At 28.6% G+C, this 14,778-nt stretch overlaps 1 long non-coding RNA gene across 1 annotated transcript in view; it reads left to right on the top strand.

The window, feature by feature from the left end:
* The window catches only part of LOC129928756 (uncharacterized), a 32,609-nt gene that overhangs the window by 6,829 nt on the left and 11,002 nt on the right, over positions 1–14,778 (top strand). The window lies entirely within an intron of this gene.

Genomic DNA, 14,778 nt, shown 5'->3' with positions numbered 1-14,778 from the left:
ATTGAGAATGGTAATGTCTTAGTGTCAATGATTAGATTGAGAATTATAATGTGTTAGTGTCAATGAAAAGATTATGAATGGTAAAGTTTTAGTGTCAATGATGACTTTGAAAATGGTAATGTGTTAGTGTCAATGATTACATTGAGAATGGTAATGTCTTAGTGTCAATGATTAGATTGAGAATGAAAATGTCTTAGTGTCAATGATTAGATTGAGAATGGTAATGTGTTTGTGTCAATCATTAGATTGAGAATAGTATTGTCTTAGTGTCAATGATTAGATGGAGAATTGTAATTTCTTATTGTCAATTATTTTATTGACACTGGTAATGTCTTAGTATCAATGATTATATTAAAAATGGTAATGTCTTAGTGTCAATGATAACAGTGAGAATGGTAATGTCTTATAGTCAATGTTTACATTGGGAATGGTAATGTCATAGTGCCAATAATGACAGTAAGAATGGTAATGTCTTAGTGTCAATGATTAGATTAAGAATGGTAATGTTTTAGTGTCAATGATTACATTGAGAATAGTAATAATTTAGTGTCAATGATTATATTGAGAATGGTAATGTGTTAAATTCAATGATAAGATTGAAAATGGTAATGACTTAGTGTCTATGATTAGATTTAGAATGGTAATGTTTTAGTGTCAATGATGAGATTGAGAATGGTAATGTTTTAGTGTCAATAATTAGATTGAGAATGGTAATGACTTAGTGTCAATTATTACATTGACAATGGTAATGTCTAAGTGACAATGATTACATTAAGAATAGTATGTCAATGATTAGATTAAGAATGGTAATGACTAAGTGTCAATGATTACATTGAGAATGGTAATGTTTTAGTGTCAATGATTACATTGAGAATGGTAATGTCTTATTGTCAATGAATACATTAAGAATGCTATGTCAATGATTACTTTGAGAATGGTAAAGTGTTAGTGTCAATGATTACATTGAGAATGGTAATGTCTTAGTGTCAATGATTAGATTGAGAATTTTAATGTGTTAGTGTCAATGAAAAGATTATGAATGGTAATGTGTTTGTGTCAATAATAAGATTGAGAATGGTATTGTGTTAGTGTAAATGATTAGACTGAGAATGGTAATGTGTTAGTGTCAATGATTAGATTGAGAATGGTAATGTCTTAGTGTCAATGATTAGATTGAGAATTATAATGTGTTAGTGTCAATGAAAAGATTATAAATGGTAAAGTTTCAGTGTCAATGATTACATTGAGAATGGTAATGTCTTAGTGTCAATGATTAGATTGAGAATGGTAATGTCTTAGTGTCAATGATTAGATAGAGAATGGTAATGTGTTAGAGTCAATGATTATATTAAGAATGGTAAAGTTTTAGTGTCAATGATGACTTTGAAAATGGTAATGTGTTAGTGTCAATGATTACATTGAGAATGGTAATGTCTTAGTGTCAATGATTAGATTGAGAATTATAATGTGTTAGTGTCAATGAAAAGATTATGAATGGTAAAGTTTTAGTGTCAATGATGACTTTTAAAATGGTAATGTGTTAGTGTCAATGATTACATTGAGAATGGTAATGTCTTAGTGTCAATGATTAGATTGAGAATGGTAATGTCTTAGTGTCAATGATTAGATAGAGAATGGTAATGTGTTAGTGTCAATGATTAGATTAAGAATGGTAAAGTTTTAGTGTCAATGATGACTTTGAAAATGGTAATGTGTTAGTGTCAATGATTACATTGAGAATGGTAATGTCTTAGTGTCAATGATTAGATTGAGAATTATAATGTGTTAGTGTCAATGAAAAGATTATGAATTGAAAAGTTTTAGTGTCAATGATGACTTTGAAAATGGTAATGTGTTAGTGTCAATGATTACATTGAGAATGGTAATGTCTTAGTGTCAATGATTAGATTGAGAATGGTAATGTCTTAGTGTCAATGATTAGATAGAGAATGGTAATGTGTTAGTGTCAATGATTAGATTAAGAATGGTAAAGTTTTAGTGTCAATGATTACTTTAAAAATGGTAATGTGTTAGTGTCAATGATTACATTGAGAATGGTAATGTCTTAGTGTCAATGATTAGATTGAGAATGGTAATGTCTTAGTGTCAATGATTAGATAGAGAATGGTAATGTGTTAGTGTCAATGATTAGATTAAGGATGGTAAAGTTTTAGTGTCAATGATGACTTTGAAAATGGTAATGTGTTAGTGTCAATGATTACATTGAGAATGGTAATGTCTTAGTGTCAATGATTAGATTGAGAATTATAATGTGTTAGTGTCAATGAAAAGATTATGAATGGTAAAGTTTTAGTGTCAATGATGACTTTGAAAATGGTAATGTGTTAGTGTCAATGATTACATTGAGAATGGTAATGTCTTAGTGTCAATGATTAGATTGAGAATGAAAATGTCTTAGTGTCAATGATTAGATTGAGAATGGTAATGTGTTTGTGTCAATCATTAGATTGAGAATAGTATTGTCTTAGTGTCAATGATTAGATGGAGAATTGTAATTTCTTATTGTCAATTATTTTATTGACACTGGTAATGTCTTAGTATCAATGATTATATTAAAAATGGTAATGTCTTAGTGTCAATGATAACAGTGAGAATGGTAATGTCTTATAGTCAATGTTTACATTGGGAATGGTAATGTCATAGTGCCAATAATGACAGTAAGAATGGTAATGTCTTAGTGTCAATGATTAGATTAAGAATGGTAATGTTTTAGTGTCAATGATTACATTGAGAATAGTAATAATTTAGTGTCAATGATTATATTGAGAATGGTAATGTGTTAAATTCAATGATAAGATTGAAAATGGTAATGACTTAGTGTCTATGATTAGATTTAGAATGGTAATGTTTTAGTGTCAATGATGAGATTGAGAATGGTAATGTTTTAGTGTCAATAATTAGATTGAGAATGGTAATGACTTAGTGTCAATTATTACATTGACAATGGTAATGTCTAAGTGACAATGATTACATTAAGAATAGTATGTCAATGATTAGATTAAGAATGGTAATGACTAAGTGTCAATGATTACATTGAGAATGGTAATGTTTTAGTGTCAATGATTACATTGAGAATGGTAATGTCTTATTGTCAATGAATACATTAAGAATGCTATGTCAATGATTACTTTGAGAATGGTAAAGTGTTAGTGTCAATGATTACATTGAGAATGGTAATGTCTTAGTGTCAATGATTAGATTGAGAATTTTAATGTGTTAGTGTCAATGAAAAGATTATGAATGGTAATGTGTTTGTGTCAATAATAAGATTGAGAATGGTATTGTGTTAGTGTAAATGATTAGACTGAGAATGGTAATGTGTTAGTGTCAATGATTAGATTGAGAATGGTAATGTCTTAGTGTCAATGATTAGATTGAGAATTATAATGTGTTAGTGTCAATGAAAAGATTATAAATGGTAAAGTTTCAGTGTCAATGATTACATTGAGAATGGTAATGTCTTAGTGTCAATGATTAGATTGAGAATGGTAATGTCTTAGTGTCAATGATTAGATAGAGAATGGTAATGTGTTAGTGTCAATGATTATATTAAGAATGGTAAAGTTTTAGTGTCAATGATGACTTTGAAAATGGTAATGTGTTAGTGTCAATGATTACATTGAGAATGGTAATGTCTTAGTGTCAATGATTAGATTGAGAATTATAATGTGTTAGTGTCAATGAAAAGATTATGAATGGTAAAGTTTTAGTGTCAATGATGACTTTTAAAATGGTAATGTGTTAGTGTCAATGATTACATTGAGAATGGTAATGTCTTAGTGTCAATGATTAGATTGAGAATGGTAATGTCTTAGTGTCAATGATTAGATAGAGAATGGTAATGTGTTAGTGTCAATGATTAGATTAAGAATGGTAAAGTTTTAGTGTCAATGATGACTTTGAAAATGGTAATGTGTTAGTGTCAATGATTACATTGAGAATGGTAATGTCTTAGTGTCAATGATTAGATTGAGAATTATAATGTGTTAGTGTCAATGAAAAGATTATGAATTGAAAAGTTTTAGTGTCAATGATGACTTTGAAAATGGTAATGTGTTAGTGTCAATGATTAGATTGAGAATGGTAATGTCTTAGTGTCAATGATTAGATTGAGAATGGTAATGTCTTAGTGTCAATGATTAGATAGAGAATGGTAATGTGTTAGTGTCAATGATTAGATTAAGAATGGTAAAGTTTTAGTGTCAATGATTACTTTAAAAATGGTAATGTGTTAGTGTCAATGATTACATTGAGAATGGTAATGTCTTAGTGTCAATGATTAGATTGAGAATTATAATGTGTTAGTGTCAATGAAAAGATTATGAATGGTAAAGTTTTAGTGTCAATGATGACTTTGAAAATGGTAATGTGTTAGTGTCAATGATTACATTGAGAATGGTAATGTCTTAGTGTCAATGATTAGATTGAGAATGAAAATGTCTTAGTGTCAATGATTAGATTGAGAATGGTAATGTGTTTGTGTCAATCATTAGATTGAGAATAGTATTGTCTTAGTGTCAATGATTAGATTGAGAATTGTAATTTCTTATTATTAATTATTTCATTGACACTGGTAATGTCTTAGTATCAATGATTATATTAAGAATGGTAATGTTTTAGTGTCAATGATGACTTTGAAAATGGTAATGTGTTAGTGTCAATGATTACATTGAGAATGGTAATGTCTTAGTGTCAATGATTAGATTGAGAATGAAAATGTCTTAGTGTCAATGATTAGATTGAGAATGGTAATGTGTTTGTGTCAATCATTAGATTGAGAATAGTATTGTCTTAGTGTCAATGATTAGATGGAGAATTGTAATTTCTTATTGTCAATTATTTCATTGACACTGGTAATGTCTTAGTATCAATGATTATATTAAAAATGGTAATGTCTTAGTGTCAATGATAACAGTGAGAATGGTAATGTCTTATAGTCAATGTTTACATTGGGAATGGTAATGTCATAGTGCCAATAATGACAGTAAGAATGGTAATGTCTTAGTGTCAATGATTAGATTGAGAATGGTAATGTTTTAGTGTCAATGATTACATTGAGAATAGTAATAATTTAGTGTCAATGATTATATTGAGAATGGTATTGTGTTAAATTCAATGATAAGATTGAAAATGGTAATGACTTAGTGTCTATGATTAGATTTAGAATGGTAATGTTTTAGTGTCAATGATGAGATTGAGAATGGTAATGTTTTAGTGTCAATAATTAGATTGAGAATGGTAATGACTTAGTGTCAATTATTACATTGACAATGGTAATGTCTAAGTGACAATGATTACATTAAGAATAGAATGTCAATGATTAGATTAAGAATGGTAATGACTAAGTGTCAATGATTACATTGAGAATGGTAATGTTTTAGTGTCAATGATTACATTGAGAATGGTAATGTCTTATTGTTAATGAATACATTAAGAATGCTATGTCAATGATTACTTTGAGAATGGTAAAGTGTTAGTGTCAATGATTACATTGAGAATGGTAATGTCTTAGTGTCAATGATTAGATTGAGAATTTTAATGTGTAAGTGTCAATGAAAAGATTATGAATGGTAATGTGTTTGTGTCAATAATAAGATTGAGAATGGTATTGTGTTAGTGTAAATGATTAGACTGAGAATGGTAATGTGTTAGTGTCAATGATTAGATTGAGAATGGTAATGTCTTAGTGTCAATGATTAGATTGAGAATTATAATGTGTTAGTGTCAATGAAAAGATTATGAATGGTAAAGTTTCATTGTCAATGATTACATTGAGAATGGTAATGTCTTAGTGTCAATGATTAGATTGAGAATGGTAATGTCTTAGTGTCAATGATTAGATAGAGAATGGTAATGTGTTAGTGTCAATGATTAGATTAAGAATGGTAAAGTTTTAGTGTCAATGATGACTTTGAAAATGGTAATGTGTTAGTGTCAATGATTACATTGAGAATGGTAATGTCTTAGTGTCAATGATTACATTGAGAATTATAATGTGTTAGTGTCAATGAAAAGATTATGAATGGTAAAGTTTTAGTGTCAATGATGACTTTGAAAATGGTAATGTGTTAGTGTCAAAGATTACATTGAGAATGGTAATGTCTTAGTGTCAATGATTAGATTGAGAATGGTAATGTCTTAGTGTCAATGATTAGATAGAGAATGGTAATGTGTTAGTGTCAATGATTAGATTAAGAATGGTAAAGTTTTAGTGTCAATGATGACTTTGAAAATGGTAATGTGTTAGTGTCAATGATTACATTGAGAATTGTAATGTCTTAGTGTCAATGATTAGATTGAGAATTATAATGTGTTAGTGTCAATGAAAAGATTATGAATTTTAAAGTTTTAGTGTCAATGATGACTTTGAAAATGGTAATGTGTTAGTGTCAATGATTACATTGAGAATGGTAATGTCTTAGTGTCAATGATTAGATTGAGAATGAAAATGTCTTAGTGTCAATGATTAGATTGAGAATGGTAATGTGTTTGTGTCAATCATTAGATTGAGAATAGTATTGTCTTAGTGTCAATCATTAGATTGAGAATTGTAATTTCTTATTGTCAATTATTTCATTGACACTGGTAATGTCTTAGTATCAATGATTATATTAAGAATGGTAATGTCTTAGTGTCAATGATAACAGTGAGAATGGTAATGTCTTATAGTCAATGTTTACATTGGGAATGGTAATGTCATAGTGCCAATAATGACAGTAAGAATGGTAATGTATTAGTGTCAATGATTAGATTGAGAATGGTAATGTTTTAGTGTCAATGATTACATTGAGAATGGTAATGTCTTATTGTCAATGATTACATTAAGAATGCTATGTCAATGATTACTTTGAGAATGGTAATGTGTTAGTATCAATGATTACATTGAGAATGGTAATGTATTATTGTAAATGATAAGATTGAAAATAATAATATCTTAGTGTCAATGATTAGATTGAGAATGGTAATGTTTTAGTGTCAATGATGAGATTGAGAATGGTAATATTTAAGTGTCAATGATGACTTTAGAATGGTAATGTCTTAGTGTCAACAATTACATTAATAATGTTATATCAATGATTAGATTAAGAATGGTAATTTATTATTGTCAATGATTAGATTGAGAATGGTAATGCCTTAGCGTCAATGATTAGATTGAGAATGGTAATGTCTTAGTGTCATGATTTGATTAAAAATGGTAATGACTTAGTGTCAATGATTAGATTAAGAATGTTAATGTCTAAGTGTCAATGATTACATTGAGAATGTTATGTCAATGATTAGATTAAGAATGGTAAGGACTTAGTGTCAATAATTACATTGAGAATGGTAAGATCTTATTGTCTATGATTACATTTAGAATGGTAATGTCTTAGTGTCAAAGATTAGATTAAGGATTGTAATGTTTTAGTGTTAATGATTACATTGAGAATAATAATGTCTTAGTGTCAATGATTACATTTAGAATGGTAATGTTTTAGTGTCAATGGTTACATTGAGAATGGTAATGTGTTAGTGTCAATGACTAGATGGAGAATAGTAATGTGTTAGTGTCAATGATTAAAATGAGAATGGTAATGACTTAGTGTCAATGAAAACATTGAAAATGATAATGTGTTAGTGTCAATGATTAGATTGAGAATGGTAATGTTTTAGTGTCAATGATTACATTGAGAATAGTAATGTCTTATTGTCAATGATTACATTAAGAATGCTATGTCAATGATTACTTTGAGAATGGTAATGTGTTAGTATTAATGATTACATTGAGAATGGTAATGTGTTAGTGTCAATGATTACATTGAGAATAGTAATAATTTAGTGTCAATGATTATATTGAGAATGGTAATGTGTTAAATTCAATGATAAGATTGAAAATGGTAATGACTTAGTGTCTATGATTAGATTTAGAACGGTAATGTTTTAGTGTCAATGATGAGATTGAGAATGGTAATGTTTTAGTGTCAATAATTAGATTGAGAATGGTAATGTGTTTGTGTCAATCATTAGATTGAGAATAGTATTGTCTTAGTGTCAATGATTAGATTGAGAATGGTAATGTGTTAGTGTCAATCATTAGATTGAGAATAGTATTGTCTTAGTGTCAATCATTAGATTGAGAATTGTAATTTCTTATTGTCAATTATTTCATTGACACTGGTAATGTCTTAGTATCAATGATTATATTAAGAATGGTAATGTCTTAGTGTCAATGATAACAGTGAGAATGGCAATGTCTTATAGTCAATGTTTACATTGGGAATGGTAATGTCATAGTGCCAATAATGACAGTAAGAATGGTAATGTATTAGTGTCAATGATTAGATTGAGAATGGTAATGTTTTAGTGTCAATGATTACATTGAGAATGGTAATGTCTTATTGTCAATGATTACATTAAGAATGCTATGTCAATGATTACTTTGAGAATGGTAATGTGTTAGTATCAATGATTACATTGAGAATGGTAATGTATTATTGTAAATGATAAGATTGAAAATAATAATATCTTAGTGTCAATGATTAGATTGAGAATGGTAATGTTTTAGTGTCAATGGTTACATTGAGAATGGTAATGTGTTAGTGTCAATGATTAGATGGAGAATAGTAATGTGTTAGTGTCAATGATTAGAATGAGAATGGTAATGACTTAGTGTCAATGAAAACATTGAAAATGATAATGTGTTAGTGTCAATGATTAGATTGAGAATGGTAATGTTTTAGTGTCAATGATTACATTGAGAATGGTAATGTCTTATTGTCAATGATTACATTAAGAATGCTATGTCAATGATTACTTTGAGAATGGTAATGTGTTAGTATCAATGATTACATTGAGAATGGTAATGTGTTAGTGTCAATGATTACATTGAGAATAGTAATAATTTAGTGTCAATGATTATATTGAGAATGGTAATGTGTTAAATTCAATGATAAGATTGAAAATGGTAATGACTTAGTGTCTATGATTAGATTTAGAACGGTAATGTTTTAGTGTCAATGATGAGGTTGTCAATGGTAATGTTTTAGTGTCAAGAATTAGATTGAGAATGGTAATGTTTTGGTGTCAATGATTACATTGAGAATGGTAATGTCTAAGTGTCAATGATTACATTGAGAATGTTATGTCAATGATTAGATTAAGAATGGTAATGACTTAATGTCAATGATTAGATTAAGAATGGTAATGACTTAGTGTTAATGTTTAGATAGAGAATGGTAATGTCTTAGTGTCAATGTTTAGATAGAGAATTATAATGTGTTAGTGTCAATGATTAGATTAATAATGGTAAAGTTTTAGTGTCAATGATGACTTTGAAAATGGTAATGTGTTAGTGTCAATGATTACATTGAGAATGGTCATGTCTTAGTGTCAATGATTAGATTGAGAATGGTAATGTCTTAGTGTTAATGTTTAGATAGAGAATGGTAATGTCTTAGTGTCAATGTTTAGATAGAGAATTATAATGTGTTAGTGTCAATGATTAGATTAAGAATGGTAAAGTTTTAGTGTCAATGATGACTTTGAAAATGGTAATGTGTTAGTGTCAATGATTACATTGAGAATGGTAATGTCTTAGTGTCAATGTTTAGATTGAGAATGAAAATGTCTTAGTGTCAATGATTAGATTGAGAATGGTAATGTGTTTGTGTCAATCATTAGATTGAGAATAGTATTGTCTTAGTGTCAATGATTAGATTGTGAATTGTAATTTCTTATTGTCAATTATTTCACTGACACTGGTAATGTCTTAGTATCAATGATTATATTAAGAATGGTAATGTCTTAGTGTCAATGATAACAGTTGGAATGGTAATGTCTTATAGTCAATGTTTTTATTGGGAATGGTAATGTCATAGTGCCAATAATGACAGTAAGAATTTTAATGTCTTAGTGTCAATGATTAGATTGAGAATTGTAATGTCTTTGTGTCAATGATTAGACGGAGAATGGTAATGAGTTAGTGTCAATGATTAGAATGAGAATGGTAATGACTTAGTGTCAATGAAAACATTGAGAATGGTAATGTCTTATTGTCAATGATTACATTAAGAATACAATGTCAATGATTACTTTGAGAATGGTAATGTGTTAGTGTCAATGATTACATTGAGAATGGTAATGTGTTAGTGTCAATGATTACATTGAGAATGGTAATGTCTTAGTGTCAATGATTAGATTGAGAATGGAAATGTCTTAGTGTCAATGATTAGATTTAGAATGGTAATCACTTAGTGTCAATGATTACATTGAGAATGGTATTGTATTATTGTAAATGATTAGATTGAAAATAATAATGACTTAGTGTCAATGATTAGATTGAGAATGGTAATGTTTTAGTGTCAATGATGACATTGAGAATGGTAATATTTAAGTGTCAATGATGACTTTAGAATGGTAATAGCTTAGTGTCAACAATTACATTAATAATGTTATGTCAATGATTAGATTAAGAATGGTAATTTATTTTTGTCAATGATTAGATTGAGAATGGTAATGCCTTAGCGTCAATGATTAGATTGAGAATGGTAATGTCTTAGTGTCATGATTTGATTAAGAATGGTAATGACTTAGTGTCAATAATTAGATTAAGAATGTTAATGACTTAGTGTCAATGATTACATTGAGAATGATAATGTCTTAGTGTCAATGATTAGATTAAGAATGGTAATGTTTTAGTGTCAATGATTACATTAAGAATGTTAATGTCTAAGTGTCAATGATTACATTGAGAATGTTATGTCAAAGATTAGATTAAGAATGGTAATAACTTAGTGTCAATAATTACATTGAGAATGGTAATGTCTTATTGTCTATGATTACATTGAGAATGGTAATGTCTTAGTGTCAAAGATTAGATTAAGGAATGTAATGTTTTAGTGTTAATGATTACATTGAGAATAATAATGTCTTAGTGTCAATGATTACATTAAGAATGGTAATGTTTTAGTGTCAATGATTACATTGAGAATGGTAATGTGTTAGTGTCAAAGATTAGATTAAGGAATGTAATGTTTTAGTGTTAATGATTACATTGAGAATAATAATGTCTTAGTGTCAATGATTACATTAAGAATGGTAATGTTTTAGTGTCAATGATTACATTGAGAATGGTAATGTGTTAGTGTCAATGATTAGATGGAGAATGGTAATGTGTTAGTGTCAATGATTAGATTAAGAATGGTAATGACTTAGTGTCAATGAAAACATTGAAAATGGTAATGTGTTAGTGTCAATGATTAGATTGAGAATGGTAATGTTTTAGTGTCAATAATTACATTAAGAATGGTAATGTCTTAGTGTCAATGATTACATTGAGAATGTTATGTTACTGATTAGATTAAGAATGGTAATGACTTAGTGTCAATGATTAGATTGAGAATGGTAATGTGTTAGTGTCAATGATTACATTGAGAATGGTAATGTGTTAGTGTCAATGATTAGATGGAGAATGGTAATGTGTTAGTGTCAATGATTAGATTGAGAATGGCAACGACTTAGTGTCAATGAAAACATTGAAAATGGTAATGTGTTATTGTTAATGTTTAGATTGAAAATGGTAATGTTTTAGTGTCAATGATTAGATTGAGAATGGTAATGTCTTAGTGTCAATAATTAGATTTAGAATGGTAATGTCTAAGTGTCAACGATTAGATTGAGAATTATAATGAGTTAGTTTTAATGATAAGATTATGAATGGTAATGTGCTTGTGTCAATGATAAGTTTGAGCATAGTAATGTGTTAGTGTCAATGATTACATTAGGAATGGTAATGTCTTATTGTCAATGATTAGATTGAGAATGGCAATCTCTTAGTGTCAATGATTAAATTGAGAATAGTAATGTCTTAGTGCCAATGATAACAGTGAGAATGGTAATGTCTTAGTGTCAATGATAACATTGAAAATGGTAATGTGTTAGTGTCAATGATTAGATTGAGAATGGTAATGTTTTAGTGTCAATGATGACTTTGAGAATGGTAATGTGTTAGTGTCAATGATTACATTGAGACTGGTAATGTCTTATTGTCAATGATTAGATTGAAAATAATAATGACTTAGTGTCAATGATGAGATTGAGAATGGTAATGTTTAAGTGTCAATGATGACTTTAGAATGGTAATGTCTTAGTGTCAACAATTACATTAATAATGTTATGTCAATGATTAGATTAAGAATGGTAATTAATTAGTGTCAATGATTAGATTGAGAATGGTAATGCCTTAGCGTCAATGATTAGATTGAGAATGGTAATGTCTTAGTTTCAATGATTACATTGAGAATAGTAATGTCTTAGTGCCAATGATAACAGTGAGAATGGTAATGTCTTAGTGTCAATGATAACATTGAAAATGGTTATGTTTTAGTGTCAATGATTACATTGAGAATGGTAATGTGTTAGTGTCAAAGATTAGATTAAGGAATGTAATGTTTTAGTGTTAATGATTACATTGAGAATAATAATGTCTTAGTGTCAATGATTACATTAAGAATGGTAATGTTTTAGTGTCAATGATTACATTGAGAATGGTAATGTGTTAGTGTCAATGATTAGACGGAGAATGGTAATGTGTTAGTGTCAATGATTAGATTAAGAATGGTAATGACTTAGTGTCAATGATTACATTAAGAATGGTAATGTCTTAGTGTCAATGATTACATTGAGAATGTTATGTTACTGATTAGATTAAGAATGGTAATGACTTAGTGTCAATGATTAGATTGAGAATGGTAATGTGTTAGTGTCAATGATTACATTGAGAATGGTAATGTGTTAGTGTCAATGATTAGATGGAGAATGGTAATGTGTTAGTGTCAATGATTAGATTGAGAATGGCAACGACTTAGTGTCAATGAAAACATTGAAAATGGTAATGTGTTATTGTTAATGTTTAGATTGAAAATGGTAATGTTTTAGTGTCAATGATTAGATTGAGAATGGTAATGTCTTAGTGTCAATAATTAGATTTAGAATGGTAATGTCTAAGTGTCAACGATTAGATTGAGAATTATAATGAGTTAGTTTTAATGATAAGATTATGAATGGTAATGTGCTTGTGTCAATGATAAGTTTGAGCATAGTAATGTGTTAGTGTCAATGATTACATTAGGAATGGTAATGTCTTATTGTCAATGATTAGATTGAGAATGGCAATCTCTTAGTGTCAATGATTAAATTGAGAATAGTAATGTCTTAGTGCCAATGATAACAGTGAGAATGGTAATGTCTTAGTGTCAATGATAACATTGAAAATGGTAATGTGTTAGTGTCAATGATTAGATTGAGAATGGTAATGTTTTAGTGTCAATGATGACTTTGAGAATGGTAATGTGTTAGTGTCAATGATTACATTGAGACTGGTAATGTCTTATTGTCAATGATTAGATTGAAAATAATAATGACTTAGTGTCAATGATGAGATTGAGAATGGTAATGTTTAAGTGTCAATGATGACTTTAGAATGGTAATGTCTTAGTGTCAACAATTACATTAATAATGTTATGTCAATGATTAGATTAAGAATGGTAATTAATTAGTGTCAATGATTAGATTGAGAATGGTAATGCCTTAGCGTCAATGATTAGATTGAGAATGGTAATGTCTTAGTTTCAATGATTACATTGAGAATAGTAATGTCTTAGTGCCAATGATAACAGTGAGAATGGTAATGTCTTAGTGTCAATGATAACATTGAAAATGGTTATGTGTTAGTGTCAATGATTAGATTGAGAATGGTAATGTTTTAGTGTCAAGATGAGATTGAGAATGGTAATGTTTAAGTGTCAATGATGACTTTAGAATGGTAATGTCTTAGTGTCAACAATTACATTAATAATGTTATGTCAATGATTAGATTAAGAATGGTAATTTATTAGTGTCAATGATTAGATAGAGAATGGTAATGCCTTAGCGTCAATGATTAGATTGAGAATGGTAATTACTTAGTGTTAATGATTTGATTAAGAATGGTAATGACTTAGTGTCAATAATTAGATTAAGAATGTTAATGACTTAGTGTCAATGATTACATTGAGAATGATAATGTCTTAGTGTCAATGATTAGATTAGGAATGGTAATGTTTTAGTGTCAATGATTACATTGAGAATGATAATGTGTTAGTGTCAATGATTACATTGAGAATGTTATGTCAATGATTAGATTTAGAGTATAATGTCTTAGGGACAATGATAAGATTAAGAATGGTAATGACTTAGTGTCAATTATTACATTGAGAATGGTAATGTGTTAGTGTCAATGATAAGATTGAAAATGGTATTGTGTTAGTGTCAATGATTAGACTGAGAATGGTTATGTGTTAGTGTCAATGATTAGATGTAGAATGGTAATGTTTTAGTCTCAATGATGACTAAGTTTTGGAGGATGTCAGGAGGAGCATACCAGTTTACAATAACTTCTATTAGTGACCATAAAAAGAGCAATTAAAAAAGGATTATAAGTTAACCAATTACAATCTTAGAAGCCCAACTACTAAGTACTCTAAGTAGTAAACTCACTTTAATTTTTATAATAACACTTTGAAAAAGTTTTCTCTATTAAATCAATTATTTTATATGAGTCAAACAAACATGGTTAAAGGAGACGAATCACAATATAATCATATGTAGTGTAAACAAAATGTTACTTCGTGACCAAAGATTTGATAATTTGACTAAAAAAAAGCACAATGGCATTGTATTTACAAGAATTCATTCAATCTCGTTTTCACTATGCATGAATATAAACATATTTCCCTTTTC

Source organism: Biomphalaria glabrata, chromosome 10, assembly GCF_947242115.1.
Source record: "Biomphalaria glabrata chromosome 10, xgBioGlab47.1, whole genome shotgun sequence".
NCBI lineage: Eukaryota > Metazoa > Mollusca > Gastropoda > Planorbidae > Biomphalaria > Biomphalaria glabrata.
Note: the sequence above shows the minus strand (reverse complement) of the source record. Positions and strands in the feature narration are given on the sequence as shown.